We start from the raw sequence: 17,258 nt of genomic DNA, 5'->3' as shown, positions 1-17,258 counted from the left end.
ACCCGATGAGGTTATGGACAAGAAAGTCCACAAGACAAGGAGAAGTCGTATCAAACTAGTCAAGGTCTGCTGGAATTCACGTCAGGGACCCGAGTACAGATGGGAACGTGAAGATCAGATTAAGGCAAAATATCCCCACCTGTTCGAGAAAACTCCTGCAAAGGATGGCTCAACTTAAATTTCGGGACGAAATTCTTTTTAACAGGGGGAGAATGTAACAACTGGCAAATAACTGGTAATTCCGTACAATCTAATCACTATTTATATTTCTAAATCCCATGCATTTAGCATAATTTAATTACGTAACCGTGTCGTATACTGGATAACAGTGTTAGGACAAGAAAACAAAGCTAAAACATATGTTGGTTTTAGTCGTAAGGCGAAACCAAACAAACAATGTCCTAAAAGTTTTGGTTGAAAGTGCTGCGTGCACTATTCACGGTTACACTATTCATGCCAGCAAACCGTGAAATCAGACCGAAACACTGAAAAACGACACTCGGATAACATAACTGAGTCCATTTATATAAGAAAACATTATTATGAAAACACATCTTGCAAAGAAACGAGACTTTCCGGTATAACGCCCTAACCTCAAAAATGTCCGTTTCGGCTTAAAATATAGCATTTTTAACGCGTCCGAACCTATAACAAAGCATTGTAAAGATTAGAAATTGTAAAGATTAGAAATAAATAAAGGAAAAATAAGTGGACCTGACCCATTGAATTATGACTATATCCGCTATTCTGATATTCAAATTCAATAGAGATGAAATTGGAACAAGTTGACCCCTTTTTTATTTATTTTTATGAAAAACATACTAAAACAATAAGATGATATCAATGGAATGTTCGTAATCACAAGTTTCTGGCGTTACGTCGCTATGCACTAAACTAGTCCGTTAGCGACTCGACGAACTAGTAGGCGACATTTTTGGTCACGAAATAAGCAAACGAAGAATCTAGCGAGCTAGTTAAGCTAAATTTGGGATTCGGAATCACTTCATACAACTTTCGGATGCAAGAAAACAACTTACGGAAAATCCTTATCGGTACGAAATAAAAGCATCGTAGGTGAACCGACGCTTAACCAGGAACCGTTTAAACTAGTTAAACACTATTTTTACTAGTTTAGTGAACTAATTAATAATAATTTTGGTTCCGGATCACTAATTACCCTCTAATGGCGTAATTAAACCCCTAATTACCGAACTCTGCTTAATGACTAAAACATCTATTTTTTAGTAACTTTTTATAAAAAAAATATATATAAAAAAAAATAAAGATATACCCCCCCCCCCCATGTATGGGGATTTGAAGTGGGTCCCACCCACAAGATTTTTGTTGAAAAACTAAGGATTTTATGTATGGTGAGTATGATGGAAGTAATGTTGCAACACTTGAAAAGATGTAAAGACCATCTTATTATTTCACGATTTTTCATAACAACATTCAACAACCAAAAACCTTCTTGTGAACCTCTTAGCTCACGGCCACAAGAACACCCACAAGACTCACCATTTTCAACCAATAAACTCCACATTTTTACCCTACTCTAGCCATTACAAGAACATATAAGCATGAGTTAAGCATGAGGAGCATTTAGGGAGTTCTTGGAGGCCTAATTTTTCTCTTAATCTTCTTAAACATCAAGTGCAAAGTTGTAAGCTCTAAAACCATCATATTTAAGCTTCTTAATACTAGTATTTATTAGAAGTACAAGTTGATCATCTTGTAAATAAAAAATAATAATCAAAAACCCTAATCTCAAAGCTAATAATCTACTAATCTAAACTTATTATGTGGTTATTTGAGTAGATTAGTGTATCTAGTTGATGAAATCATGTTCATTATTTTAATTTTATTAATATTAGTGATTTAAAGTTTATGCTTATGATGATCTTGTTAGTAGATTAATGTAGTGTTCAAGACTAGTGTTCATCTTGCCATAATGAACCTAAAAAAATGTGATTTAAATATGGTTATGTTTAAATCTTCAAAGATCATCATCCTCACTTTCATGAACTAAATATATAATTTTTTTTATTACATGAAGAAGCAAGTGTTTAAATGGATTTAAAACCTAGTTTTAAAAGTTTAGTAAACTTTGATTTCACAAAGTTAAATGAAAAAAAAAACTTGGTTGTTATAAAAAGACACCATAAAAAGGTCTCATCTTTGTGTGAAAAGCATATATATGTAAGTTCATGAAATGTGGAGGTTATGTTGTTAAAGTTACATATTTGGAGGAAACTTGATGGATAATGGTGATTTGGTAAATTGATTATTGATTTAAACGCGTTTTTATAACGTGGGAAACGTCATAGTTTTAGGGGAAACTATGGCGAATTTTTCTAAAATTCTAATCGCGATTAAAGAGGGGATTAAAGGGTGATTAACAATGTTAAACGCGATTAGTGGTCATAAACGTCATTTTGGAAACTCTAATGAGGATATTTAAGTCTTAAATATTTAATAAGTTTATGGACTACAACTTACTCTTTTACAAAAATAAATGGTTAAAAGTGTAACCATATATGTATATATAATTTTTGGTAAAAAAAATTATATATTTTCGGAAACTTGCTAAGTGCATGTAATGTGTGCTATATATGTGTATGTATTAGATACCTATAGGGTGATCAAAATAAATACACAAACATGTTCCTACATGGTCCAAGAAATGCTAGTAAAATCGGACAATTAAATAAAATGGCCGAAATGGAAATACATAACACTTGATGACGACAATTTGGACGCATCGACATCATAAACAAGTTACTACAATGTCGAGTCTCAAAATAACATATGTTTAGACACTAAAGCGAACGCATAACTAAGTGGTCAAAAACAAGAATCCGGAAAGTCGAAAACTATAAAAATTACCAAGTATTTTTCATGTGAAAAAAACGAACTTATTAAGTTACATACTTGGTAACATTTTGGTAAAAATTGCAAGATCATGTTAATGGACTCATAAAGTTAGAATTGGGCTTATCAAAGCTAGTAATGAGCTAGGCCCAAATTCCTTAATACATGGGCTATGGCCCAATGAAATATATAACATGGGCTCGGCCCAATGACATGGGCTCGGCCCAATAACATTAAAACATGGTTTAGATACGGTAACATAGATGACATGGGCTCGGCCCAATGGCATGAGCAAGGGCTCAATTACACGTGTGCGTGGCACGAAGACATATGAAGGGTGAAGCCCGTTCACCTATAATTCAATACGTATAGAATACATGTATGTACATAACAATCGAGCGAGTAAACTATTAACGCTCTAAAATACAAAGTTGTTCCAAAGATGACAAACGAGAACAAAATAAAGAATTCAAGATGAACAACTTGTACGAGGTCCGAAAGACCTAGTGTCTAACGAGATTAGTACACATGTAGGTTATTGACACGTACGGACGCTCACTTCGATATCATAGTACACGGAACGCAAACTTGTGAGTTCATGTCCCCCTTTTCTCTTAACTGTTTTCGAATTTATAACTCTCGGGGGTGAAATACATGTTACATATGTTTCAATGGTATGATTTGGCTATGAAATGAACTATTAGATCATGTGAGCATAGGCTGAAACTGAAATGCCAATAACTCTCATAAGAAACATGGACAAAGGTTAGATCTAACGGGTACGGCCGAGCCCCGCTCATGGTCCATTTATGACTACTTAGAGTGCTTTTGTGTCCCAGTCGAGGTGATTCGACAACGGTCAATGGGATTTGACACAGTCAAGGTACAGTCGAGGTGATTCGACACAGTCGAGGTGATTCGACACAGTCGAGGTGATTCGACACAGTCGAGGGGATTCGACACAGTCGAGGGGATTCGACACTAGTAATAGCCCACTTGGGTTGGGTACTCCCTATGTTTTCACATATATTAATGTCCTTGCAAAACATTAATTGATCTATTCATAGAAGCTTTACATACTTGTTTTCAAAGGAATCTCTCAAATGTTTACAAGTTTATTGGAACTCATACAACTCGCTCAACTTTTGTTGACTTTTTAAAACTACATGTATTTCAGGAAACAAGTCTTGAGCCGGTGATACATAATTGGATGCAATGATTACCTTTCTTACGTCACACGCAACACGCTTCCGCAACTAGCAGGGTGTGACAGTTATGGGGGTAGAGATCACCCTAAAAGAGGAAACACTCAGAGATGTCCTCAAATTGGGTGACTATCGAAGGATCAGTATATTGGAAAAAGGCAGAAGTGCAAAGGACCTTGACTGAAATGGGCTACAATTCAAGCAATGTGTCAAGGCAAATTTGCAAATCTGGGTTCATACCACCTTTTCAATATTTGGTAACACAGCTGAGTGTCTGCTTTTCGAAAAAGACAGGACACTTTAATGAGTTGTCTTACAGGATGATAGAAGTGGCGCATGCTATTGTACAAGAAAAACTTTACAATTATGCTAAGTTTCTCATGAGAGACTTAGAAGGAAACGTCCATGACCGTAATCCTTTTCTGATCTACCCTCGTTTCGTAACCAAAGTAATCATAAGTCAACTTGACTTTGGTGGTGTGAGAAGTTGTTATACAAGAGCTGAACTGGCACTTCAAGAAAACTTAAGAGTTGCTTCCCTGGTTCCATCAACCTTTCATACAGGAAGAATAACCAGTCTCTGGTTATACGTGAAGTGCATGTATAACGTGTTGGATGAAGATGATGAGTAGTTAGGTCTATATGTGTTTGTTTTAGCTTGTTAAATATTTTTTTTTTGTGTGTTCTAACCTACTTTTGTTCAGTAATATATTCAGTTTTTCTTAATTATATATTAGTTAAATATGTCAATAGGTCCAGGGGGAACTAAGAAATCTTGTATGACGATAACAAGGAAAATCTGGTAAGAATCAAATGAAATCTGATAGGATATGATAAATCATCAGAATCTGATAAAATTTATCAGAAATTTCATTAAAACATCAGAAATCTGATGCAAAGAAACAAAAAAAAACTAAATTATTTTTTAGATATGTTTCTTTCAATTTTTTTTCTGAGGACTGAAACAAGCTATATGAAAGAGACTTCCTGATACATCAGAACAAAAATGCGGAGTTCACAAGATCAAGGTAAGAAATTTTATCAAACTCCACTCATTCCCTCTCAGCTTAAAAAAAAAATTATTCAAACTCCTATAAATGAATCAAATATCTTCTGATGATATATATGGGAAAATTCAACTCTTTATGAAACATGTAGATCTTTCAATATATATATCATTAAAAGAACAACATGGGAAAGCACTCAATTGAAGAAAAGGATTTTGATTGGACCTATTCTGAAATCAAAAAGGGTCCCACCTAAAAAGGTGCAAGTGGATACTAGTGTTTATCTTTTAAAAATCGTTGGAATCTCTAATTGTCTTAAATAAGATATACATTAAATTAGAGATAACCCAAGGGTTTTTCAAAAACGGTTGCGTCTTTAAAAGATTAAAACATCATTAAGGTGTCATAAAACACATTGAATACAAACAACCCACGAAAAAACACTCAAAAATCTCTGTCTCAGCTCACTATTATCCACTCCAACAACAGAGACGTCCATCTTCAACCTCAATTCTCTAAACCCTAAAAACCCTTTTCAAAAGCAAAAAACCCAAATCCTTAATGGCTGCCTCAAACAACAGTCCACCTCCAGCTGAACACTCTGTTCCCCTAATCACTGAAGCTGAATATCTTCCTTTGAAGAACAACAATGAAGCAATGAACACCAATATCGAACAATATGATGTGAAGTGTCAAATTCTCATTGAGTTTCTGATCAGAAGCCCAATAGCTCATGCTCTTACAAAGACCAGAGAGGTACCAGAAAGATTAATACAACAGGTTGTACACACTCTCGAAGCTCATAGAACCAATATGGAGCTAACAGCACATGTATGGGAAGATATCTTCATCAAAATCACACCAGAGAAAATAAGGGAATGTTTGGAACTACCCTTAAATCAAGAGTATGAAGATGCACCACCAAAAGAAGACATATTTGAACAACTTGATGCTGTAATGGGATGCAAGGCGAAGATTTCAAAAATCAACGAGTTCAAGAGGAACAAGCTACCTGCCTTCTGGAAAGTATTGATGGAAATATTGAATAAATGCTTATCATCCAAGATCGGAGGTACGGAACAGATAAATATGAATATTCTAACAATCATGTTCAGCCTTATAACTGGGTTGAATATTGATTTTGGAACAGAAATATTTAATCTGATCAAAAGATCAATTCTGACCAAAACTAGAAAGATAGATTCACATCTACCATTTCCCAGATTTTTATCCATCATAATTTCTGATGCTTTTCCTGAAAGAAATTTGCAAACTTCAAAATCAAACTATATGTGGAGATCAGAAATTATGAGACCTTGGAGTGCTGCAGGGTCATGGAAGTCAGACTTTGATGTACCTGTTCTACTAGAAAATATGATGGATCTTGTATCAGAAAATTCATCATACAGAGCAGAATACATGAGAATGTTAAGTAGGCAAGCAGAAACAAAAGAAGGATTTGAAAAGGTGTCACCCATGGAGCATGATGCAGAAGAATCAAGCACACCAAGAATAGAGCAGCAGGATGAATCTGATCCACATCCAGCTGATAAAGATGTGCATATGACTCACGCAACAGAAGAACATCATGCTGAAGGCTCACACATTGGAGAAACAGGTGCAACAAAATCTAAACTCAATATATTTTATACTTCTGAAAGTGATTCTGATGAATCAATTCAACCAAGATATGAAAATATTACAAAGAAGCACAGTTTTTACAAAACAAAATATGGGTGAAACAAAAGACCCATTTTCTGAGTCAAACTCTGAGGAGGAAAATGTGGTAACAACAGGTGGAGATCAGTTCACTGATCAAGGAAACCTGGATGAGAAAAATAAAAGTTTCTCAACAACTCATGGAGAACTTGAAAAGGTTCAAGGATGTGAGGAAAACCAGGACTTGAATTTGTTTCAAATTTCTGGTAAGGAAACAGAGAATTTGGATACTTCCAATCCTCTTAACCTCAGAACATCAGAAAATGTGTTTTCTGCTGGTGTTAGAAGGGAAACATCTGTTATTTCTCCTATTTCCCAAGAACAACCATCTATGTCTCCAAAACTACTTCATAAAGAACTTGAAGATCAAGCAGTTGCTGAGAAAACAGTCATGAACGAAAAACTTGATCTGATACTGGAAGAAATCAGAAATCAGAAGTCAAAGCTCTATCAGAGACTGTCAAAGCTGTGCAGAAACAAACTAAAGAAAATAGTGCAGCTCTCAAAGAAATACAAAAGTCATCAGAAAACAAAGGAACTTCTTCAGAAATGGAAAAGGCTCTTAAAGAACTGCGTGATATCAAGAAAAAGATGACAGAAATTGCAACTGCTGGAGAAAGTTCAAGTTTAGGAAGGCTTCTTGAAGAAATACAACTGCTCAGAGCCAACAGCAACAGTCTAACTGAGGCTTTTGAAAAGTTGGTACTGGAATTAAGTGAACAGAGAAGTAAAGAAAATCAGGAGTTTCAGAAGATAAAGAAGCAAGAAGAAACAAACAGTCAATCTCTTACTAACATTCATTTGCTAGTAAAAAGATTGCAATACAATGTTGCCACACTGGCAAAAGTTGAGCTTCATAAACTAAAGACTCCAACTCCACAAGAAAGCCAAGCAAAAGAATCAGAAAGTCCCTAACATCAACCAGAAACCATCCAACAAGAGCAAATAAAGCAAACAGAAGCTGTAACAGTTCAAAAAGAAAAACAGACCATGGGTCCACCACCAGATAAACAAAAGTTACCCATGGGTCCTCCACCAAGCATATCAAAGCCAGACACTTCAAGTTTCCAACATAAAGAATACACTTCAGCTCAAACCATCAACTACAACCATCACTGGAGAAAAAGAATTTAGCATAAGGATGGACACAAAAGAGAAGCGAAGAATGGAACATGAAGTGACCTCTTCAAAAAGGCCAAGAAAAATAATGAGAGAAGACTCAGAAGGCAACATCAAAGAATCAGAAGTGCTGGAAGGTGATCTACAGATAATCATGTATCCAGAAGAACATCTGAAGCACTACTATTGGAAAGGTCCAGAAGACAACCCAACAAGGCCACTCTCACCAATGAGTAAAGGTATTTATGAACAAAGAAACAATGGCAGCTGGGTGATATTGCACAACAAATTGACCAATCCAATAGTATCAATTGAAAGAGTTGATACTTTGACTACTGGAGGAGGCTTACTAGGGAATGAAAGTCAAAACAAGTACACCCTATCACAAAAGACAAAGATGTTCAAAAAGTTACTGATGTAGACCTGGCTAATGAAGTTCATCCAATGGACATAGTCAAGATGAAGAACATCATTGATGAATGGAAAGGTGGTTCAGTAGTGATTAGAAGAGCCCTTGACAGTGTTAAAAATGCAGGAGCGAAATTATACAAAAGAGCAGCATTAGCAGACTTTGATCTGTGTATCAATTTCGAGTATAGCACTAAGGTGTTAATACCTCCACCCAACACAACTATTCCAGCTGAAATCCCTTCAAAATTGGCAAGAACTGGTGCAATCTTTGACACACCAGAAATCTGTGCAGTCTTCAAAGATGCTCATAATGAGAGAGCTCTATTCAGAATCAGTGAAATTTGCAGGTACTCAAACCAAACTTTAAAGTATATAAGAAACTGCATAAATGAAAAACAAGAGCAACTCAAGATGAAAGGAAAGAACAATGAGCAGCTGAGAAAGAAAATTGAAGATTGCATTGAAGATTGGATGGAAGCAAGAGAATGGTACAAATTGATGTACAAGGCAGCTCAAAAGATAATTGATCACAAAAAGAAGCTGAAACCAGGAGACAAACACAGAGGTGGAGTGAAGATCAATTGAATGAATTGATGAGATAGAAATCTTTTTTTTACAATATTTAGAATTTATTTTTCTGTTTTACAATGGTTGGATGGTCTATGCTTTAACTTGTATGTTTTATGCTTTATGTTTGTGGGATATAGTCACTTGATCATTCTTTTTCAAGAATTAGTTAAAAGTTGTTTACATTTGGACATAGAGATAGTTCATTTTCTTACAATACTTAAGGGGAAACTGTTAGGAAACTTTATTTGTAAGTATTGAAGAAAATCTCAATCAACTGGATCTCTGAAGAAGATAATAGTCCTGAAGAACACAGCAAGATGAAGAAAAATAGTTGGGACAAACGAAAAGCAAAGTATCTACTACAAAGAATCTCAAGTTGATAAAGAGTTGATTTGGATTATCAGAGAAGGTCGTTTCTGATGGATCTGATGAATATCATCAGTTTCTGACAAATTTTGATCATCAAACATTCTGATGATTTATTCACCAGAATTTCTGATGAAGTGGCTTATCAGAAATTCTAATGACAGACCCACTTGTCTAAAATCACAACTTTATCCTGCCACCCATGACCGAAGCATGACATTATTGGTTTTCATGATTACAAATGCAACTTGAACGATGGATTCAATGAATATGTCAAATTGCTACTTTATGCAGGACTTATTGCATGAATAAACAATTGTTTATTCATGCCCACAGCCGTCTATAAATAGAAGGCTCGAGAGGCAGAAGATACTTGAGTTTGAAGCTTAGCATTCACATACAAACACTCAAACTCCAACTGCTCTTCTCACCCACAGAAATCAAGATTCATTTGTATTAGATAATAATCTTACAATCACCTTGTTAAACTAATTTGTTTCAAAGTGATATAAACTTGATAATTCTGTAGGTCTTGTTTCTTGAAAGTCTGATTTCCATTTCCGCACATCTTTTTCACATATACTGAAATCACTTGCCATATTACGTAAAAAGAAGTTGTTAAGGCCATACTGGGTCCAACAAGACCTACAAAGGAACTCAAAATGAGTAATACGCGGAAGCCCAATCGCGTTGATCTGAGAAATATGCAACCCATAGTTCCTCAAGACAGAGGCAGTGAACTTAGTAATCGGAAGCCTAAAGTTACCCTCCCGGAAAAATGCAGCGTACAGAGTAATATAACCCGGAGGAGCGTCCACAGCGGTGGAACCAGCAGTCGGATATTGGGCTCCCCATTCAGGGCGAAAACCCATTCCTTGAACAATATTGTTAAATTCTTCTTCCTTCCACCCAATGACGGCCTGGTCAGGACCAGGAGGAGCTCTCCCTTTATGTTTCCTCTTCCTCTGAGAAGGATTTGCACCCGACATAATGTAAGGTGATGAGAAGTTAAATGAAGAAGTTCAGGGAAAGAACAAAGGAACGATGAAGAAGATGAAGAGAAACTAACTTGAAAATTTTGAAAAGATGGAGAATGAGGGAAAAACCGCCTCATATATATACCCATCGCATTTAATGCGATGGGTAGTGGACCGTCAGGTTCTAGAAAAAGCAACTAGTAGGGACGGAACACGTCAGAGGAGAGAGAAGACGTCACCCCCCCCTTTTCAGGAGCGTGGGCAGCACACGCCTAGAAAACCGGAAAAGTAACTGACACAATGACAAAGGCAACTGTTCAACTCCGATGAGACAGGAAGCCACCAGACGGTCACATCAGTTGACTCCTCCCAAGACAACAAAACTTCACTTAGAAGGAAGCAACAAGGGATCATGCGCCGTGCGCCACGCGTCCACTTGGCTCAACTTTTCGAAGTTGCCAAGTGTCATGCGCCGTGCACCACGCGTCCACTTGGCTCAACTTTTCAAGTTACCAAGTGTCATGCGCCGTGCGCCACGCGTCCATTTGGCTCAACTTTTCAAAGTTGCCAAGTGTCATGCGCCGTGCGCCACCCGTCCACTTGGCTCAACTTTTCAAGTTACCAAGTGTCGTGCGCCGTGTGCCACGCGTCCACTTGGCTCAACCTTTCGAAGTTGCCAAGTGTCATGCGCCATGCGTCCATTCGGCTCACTTTTTATAAGCTACAAAAAGCTCATGCGCCACACTAACCTTATAAGTCCAGAATCCCTCCTAGACGATCAACTCAACTAGAAGGCACACTGGACTGGGGGGACCTGAAGAGGTACGGTCCCAATTCCCTGCCTACATGGCAGGGACCACACCACTTTCTGAGCATACATAGCGCCCACATCAGCAAAGCAATCCAGAAGTTTCTAGAAACTTCTGGAAGATCTACATGTGGCACCAAAGATGCTCCATCCGACAAAAAGGACAACACGTGTCACCAGTCGCAGAACGCCACATAGGCATGCGGCAAATCAGGGGGCAGAGCTGACAACGCTAGTACAAGGTTTCCAGCATGGATAAACGTAAGCGCGCCACGTGTACCACTACATCGGTCATGGCAGAGCAGACCAAGATGATATTCCCCTTGGTCGGACAGCTTGCGCGCGTCTACAGCTGGCACAGCTGGTCCTCCTTCCTTCACCCTCCGGCTATAAATAGGACCCTTCATCATTTAGGTTGAGCATCTTTTTACTCTCTTCACTCATTCTATACGCACACTGTTTTATTCTCTCAGAACAGTACTTATTCTCACGCCGGAGCCTGGTTAAGAGGGAAAACCCTCATCTCCCCCTCTTAACGAGACTAACGGTGTTACTGTTTTGCAGGATCTAGGTCATTCAGCGAGTTAGAAAAGAGATTGAACCCACAGAAGAATTAACCCCACAGATTAACCTCGGTGTTAACCTGTGTTTCATCAAGATGCAATCGACGTTCTTGTAAATGATATTTCACACTTCCATACCTTCCCTACGTAATCACCTGTGATTCAACCATAAAACATCAGCTTTTCATTGTAAATTATATTTCAACATTCCTGGATTATTTTATTCCTTACCCCAACATTTAACTTTGGCCCAATGAATTCAGGAGTTTGACATAGCATATCCAAGTGATCTTTACTTCCAAGTATAATCATAGTCATAAGCATCCAACAAAACACAATTTGGCATACAATATACCCTGAATGCCATCCATGAACAGAAACTAAAAAATAGCTTTAGCAAAACTCTTTATGTAACAACCAAAAACATGACAACGCTTTTTTTTAGTTTCTGTGCTTCATATAAATCAGACTTACATATTAGTAACAACAGTTGGTGAAAACAAACAAACAAACAAACATTTTAAGGTCCTAATTTAAATCACTCTTTGATATCTCCCCTGAATATGGTCCTAGTTCCTTGTCACCATCATACGTCAATCGCTAGCACTGCTACTCGCAGTTGTACGTAATTATGTAAATCGCCTATGCATCGAGAGATCCATACTTTACGATCTCTAATGAGGGACCAAGAAAACCACAATCAAAAACAAAGTGAAGGGACTAAGAAACGACCCGTCGGCAACAAATGAGCCATATAGTTTACAAACTCAAATAAGGGACCAAGAAAACCACGTTTACGCATTGGAATAGAAAACAGTACGGAAAAATAACGACCGCAAAAAGTCACCATCTTCATCATCGGAATAAGAATGACAGGAAGAGATGGAGAGCCTATGCCAATGAGTGTGGGTTTTTCTGGAAGAACGGATGCGATGGTTTGCAACTTAGCATGGCAGTTACAACCTACCGAATGGCGTTCTCTTCTCTCTATCTTGCCCAACGTCATCTTTCTCTCGGCATGCCATGCAGTTCGCAGCGCCGGTTGGCGTTGTTGACTTCATATAAGCTTTGATTATTTTTGTAAAATTTAATTAATTTTCAATGCAAATGATGCTATATATAAGGTATTGCTACGCCTAGCCGAAGCGTTGCGTTTTCTAAAGAATCGTTGTAAAGGTTTTTATATTCCTGTGAAATGAAACAAACATGTAATTAAGTCGGTCATATTGGATTGCAAATTTTATTCATGTGTTTTAGAAAATAACTATATTTAAATTAAGATGAGGGGCGCGTCGGTTTGAGTATTATATATATCTATGGAACCCATTAAATTTAACCAACTCTCAAATTAATCTCCACCATTAGATTTGACTGAGATTAAATCTCAACCATTTAAACTCATAAAAATAACTACTGTGGTGGCAGTTTATGTCCGCTCCACCTTTTCCTGTCCATGTTCTTCACAATAGGGATGAGCTCGGTACCGTCCGGTACCGAACCGGTACCGAAAATCCTCAAAAGTGGGTACCGGTACGTTACCGGTATTTGAGGGTAAAAATTGGTAAATACCGGTACCGAACCGGTACCGTACCGGACCGGTACCGAAAATGTTAAAAGTTGGTACCGAATCGGTACCGAAAAGGTACCCGGTTCGGTAAATTCGGTACCGGTACCGGGTCCATTTTGCTCATCCCTACTTCACAACCAGAAATCACGTTTCTAGAAGGGGAGGTTAGAGTGCGGTTTTCTTTTTCCTTCAATTTCTTCTAGGTCGTCACTTATCAATGGTCCTCGCCATTCTTTATCACCCTCTCTTCATCCCTTTTTCGGCTTAGAGAAGAAACTAGGTCATTAAAGAAGACGTGACCACCGCACCTGCACCCCGGCCTTTCTGGCAAATCTTGGTGGTTTTATTCACGAATCCAACCCTTTGAGTTAGCCATCCTCCCCCTAATCTCTAATCTAATGGTTTATGACAGATGGTTGGAGGTTTGCAGGTCTGCTTTTATTGTTCTCCAGATTCTTTTACAGTGATTATGAAATAAAACTGTTGCCGGAGTCAATTTTGTATTTTTTTTCATCTATGATTCTTTTCAGATTTGCAGTTTTGGTGCTTGTCGATTTTCTTTATGCAACGAGAGGTAAATTAAAAGGTGTAAATGGAGAAATCAGAGACCGTGCCTGCAATAATAAGAAGGAAGCATATAATTTCGGCTTAATTGAAGAGGCTTGAACAAGAAACTCACCATTTAGAGGTTTGATTTTATATCTTTTTTTTTTTTGGATTAATTGCTCATATATTTAGTTTTATTCATGGTCGATGGCTTCTAGAAGAGTAATATGGAGATGAATACGATGATGGTTTCTAATGAGGTTTAATTACTAATTTTTTCTTTCATAATGGGGGTTTTGAATGTCTCTGGGACCTTAAGTTTAAGGTCTCCATGACAATGTGGCTCTTGAAAATATGCGGTTGCTTATTGTCTTTGATGATGTGGATGGTTGTTTTGGTTGATTAAGTAATTGGGTTAGGGCTGTAGAGTACATTTAATTGGTGTTCTGTGCTAATTTTGTTATTGAATGAAGAAAAATCTTTAGCGGTTTGGCATGAAAAGAACAGTTGCGACCAAATTGAGAGTTTTGTAAGAATTAAGGATTTGTACAAAAACCTTTTTAATCTTTAATTTTTGTAAGCATTAAGGATCCATACAGACATCTTTATAATTCATCCTTGATCTTGGTTTTAAAAAGCGCGCCCTAGGCGCGCCTAGGCGCAAGGCGCAGGGCCTGGGGCTTTTTCGCTTCTCGCCTTGTGTAATTACAAGAAGCGACCAAAAGACGCAATTTTTGATGTTTTTTTGTGGGCTTTTTGGCCTGAGGCTCGCGCCTCATGTAACTTAGGCGTTTTACTGCATAAAAATGTTGTACCTTGGGTTTTTTTGACTTGTACATGTAATGAAAATGGTATAAAAGCCTTACTTATAGCTATATTTTGGTTAAAGGAAGCTAAAAACCTATGGGATATATATGGGATTTATAAAAAAATTATATAAACATCTTGCGCCTCGGGTACGAAAAGCCCACCGCTTTTGCGCCTTGCGCTTCGCGGCTCAATATTAGACCTCGTCGCTTTTGTGCGCCTCTCACTTTTTAAAACCAAGTCCTTGATGGTAAATCCGATTTTGATGTAGTGATGTTTATTATAACAATATACCCCTAAATGGCCCCTTTCACAAGCTTCCAAATCAAAAGATATATAGCGCGCTATACTCTATGAAAGTTTGTATCTTTTCAATCTACTGTACATCAATTTTGATCACGTTTAAACTAAAATGGGGGATATAATTTTTCTTTTGTTTCTGTTAGTTTTGAAAGCAACGGACTGAACAGGTTGGAGCTACAAAGACTAATCTCTTACGATTTTGGATGCTAAATTACTGTAATGACATGCGCGGTTTTGTTTCCGCCCATGATGTCCACAACTCAAGCTTACTGGTGGTTAGCAGGTCGGCAAATAACTACCCACTCTCCCCTCGGTGTCCGTGTAATCCTCGCATAATGGAAGAGGTTTTCTGGTTCTCTATCCTTATCAACATGTAACTCACATTCATACACGTTTCACTCATCTTTCTCTGTCATCTGAAACCCACCAGAACACCATGTGCGTAGACCCTCTGACGATACCACTATGAACCACTCATGTCTCTTCGGGAATCACCCCACCATTTATTTGAACATATTTGTTAACTCAACGTCAGCCATCGCCATTGGGTCCAGCAACCATAATTAATCAGTGTAGCATCGTTGCTGCCTCACTGTTTTCCTGTTCAACTACTTAGGTAACGATTATAAACCTTGGTTAAATATATCCATTGTGATTATTCATAGGTTTTTCTGACTAAAATATCATTTAATCTAAGTTGATTTATCAACAAGATGAATATACTTATAATTTTGGTGCAATAATAAAGGTTTGTTCGTTAGCTTTTCCATTTCTGTTTTGAACTAACCACCCATTTTTACCCGTTATTTGTCTTGGCATATCATGTATTAGTTTCATCTTATTTGATTGGCTACTCTTATGGAATGCTTAGGATTGCTTAAAGAGGGAAAAAGATAAAGCATCTTAGAGGTGAGTTTTTCTAATACATGTGATGTTTCAAAATCATTGAGCATATGCATTGTGGAGTTATTGTCACCAGATATCTCTTTATGTGGTAATAAGATATCATATTTTAAATGCGCTTTAGCTCACAAAATTTCTAGAAAGGTTCTAGTTGCTTAAAATCATGTTAATGATCTTTAGCACACCAAATGGTGGTCTTGATGGTGATGATTTTCTGGTATATTTTAAACGTGTTCCGGTGTGATCAGCAAAAAAGAAAATGCAAATTTTATTGTTTAGGTTTTGATGTAAAACAAGAATATACTGGTCACATTTTGAGGTTGGGGAACATTCAGATGATGTTTGATCCACGTAAATGCTTACTTGATTTAATATATTATTTGAATTATTTTGGTTTGGAATATATTTTTTCCATCCTTCATTAATAATCCTAATAATTTCTTCAGGTTTCTATACCCACGTATTTGGAAGATGTTTTGACTTAGAAATATCAGACCATCACTAATGACTTCCAACCCGTAAGGTGCAGTTGCATCATCTGTAAGCTGAGGTGGCATCCTGGTCCAGCCACATTCCATGTTGACTTGATGACGTGGCTAGCAACATTCATGACTAAAACTATTAAATTTTCTGACATTAGGCTACTAGAAACTAATTGGCTTTTCTGGCGTTTAAGGCTTAATGGCAAATTATGTTTTTATGCTAATCACTTCTATAACAAAGGTGCACTTCTAGCAAGATTAACACCAATGACAAAGGCGACACGATATTCGGCTCTCACAAACTTGTGACATCGATACACGGTATGATCTAATCTGCTTTTGGGATCAGTAATGGTGAAATGTAGATGGTGCACTTCATATATTGAGCCTTTAGAAATAAATTTTAATACAAATGATGCACTACTGTGTTGAGAATTTGCTTTTTAGAATCTGGGTTTTATTTTGCTTGCAATTTCCCATTTTAGTCTGCATTGATATGTTAATAAGTCAAAATTTGGATCCGTATGTTTATTTTGCTTGCAGTTTCCCATTTATAATTGTTGTAACTCAATGACAAGGGTCGTATTACTATTACTTGTGTAACAAGAAGGTATGTTTATATGTATGTTACAGTAAACGGGAGATGCAAGAGTTTACCGAAGTCACAAATTCGAGGATGATGTGGTTGAATTTTCCTTCACTTTTCATACAGGTATGCAAATTTGGCACTTGAAATCTTTCTTTAAAAAAAGCTAATTTAATACCTGATCTTTTTTACTTATATTTATGACTTTTAATACAAATACTTGTAGGATCAAAACGTTAAACAAAAATTCTAAAACTGAGCGAATCACATGACTATGATATTTTGAGGTTATCTATGACTTTTAATAAATATATTTTGAGTTTATCTATGATCGTTATTTTGGAGTAAGCCTAGCAAAATGGTCAGGTCATGGAACAGGTCAATAGAAACCATAGTACAAAATTTGACAATTTGATTTGGATGAAAACGAGTTGTGTGACAACCCTCA

At 37.1% G+C, this 17,258-nt stretch overlaps 1 long non-coding RNA gene across 1 annotated transcript; it reads left to right on the top strand.

Moving 5' to 3' along the window:
• Positions 1-13,325: 13,325 nt before the first annotated feature.
• On the top strand, positions 13,326-16,939 carry LOC110884897. Its single transcript, XR_004869424.1, has 6 exons — positions 13,326-13,613; positions 13,714-13,871; positions 14,983-15,455; positions 15,711-15,748; positions 16,189-16,545; positions 16,858-16,939. It is a non-coding gene; the product is annotated as an uncharacterized LOC110884897 (long non-coding RNA).
• Positions 16,940-17,258: the final 319 nt, after the last annotated feature.

The sequence above is a fragment of the Helianthus annuus genome, chromosome 10 (assembly GCF_002127325.2).
Source record: "Helianthus annuus cultivar XRQ/B chromosome 10, HanXRQr2.0-SUNRISE, whole genome shotgun sequence".
NCBI classification, from domain to species: domain Eukaryota; kingdom Viridiplantae; phylum Streptophyta; class Magnoliopsida; order Asterales; family Asteraceae; genus Helianthus; species Helianthus annuus.
This window is presented reverse-complemented; position numbering and strand designations above follow the sequence as displayed.